Below are 465 nucleotides of genomic sequence, written 5' to 3' on the forward strand. Positions count from 1 at the left end.
GTGTGTGTGTTGGTGTTAGTGTGTTAGTGTCAGTGTGTTAGTGTTAGTGTCAGTGTGTGTTAGTGTGTGTTAGTGTCAGTGTGTGTGTGTGTGTGTGTTAGTGTCAGTGTGTGTGTGTTGGTGTTAGTGTCAGTGTGTGTGTGTTGGTGTTAGTGTCAGTGTGTGTGTGTTAGTGTGTGTTAGTGTCAGTGTGTGTGTGTTGGTGTCAGTGTGTGTGTGTTGGTGTTAGTGTCAGTGTGTGTGTGTTGGTGTCAGTGTGTGTGTGTTGGTGTCAGTGTGTGTGTGTTGGTGTCAGTGTGTGTGTGTTGGTGTTAGTGTGTGTTAGTGTCAGTGTGTGTGTGTGTGTTGGTGTCAGTGTGTGTGTGTTGGTGTTAGTGTGTGTTAGTGTCAGTGTGTGTGTGTTAGTGTCAGTGTGTGTGTGTTAGTGTTAGTGTGTTGGTGTTGGTGTCAGTGTGTGTGTGTTAG

Source organism: Micropterus dolomieu, linkage group LG11 (assembly GCF_021292245.1).
Source record: "Micropterus dolomieu isolate WLL.071019.BEF.003 ecotype Adirondacks linkage group LG11, ASM2129224v1, whole genome shotgun sequence".
NCBI lineage: Eukaryota > Metazoa > Chordata > Actinopteri > Centrarchiformes > Centrarchidae > Micropterus > Micropterus dolomieu.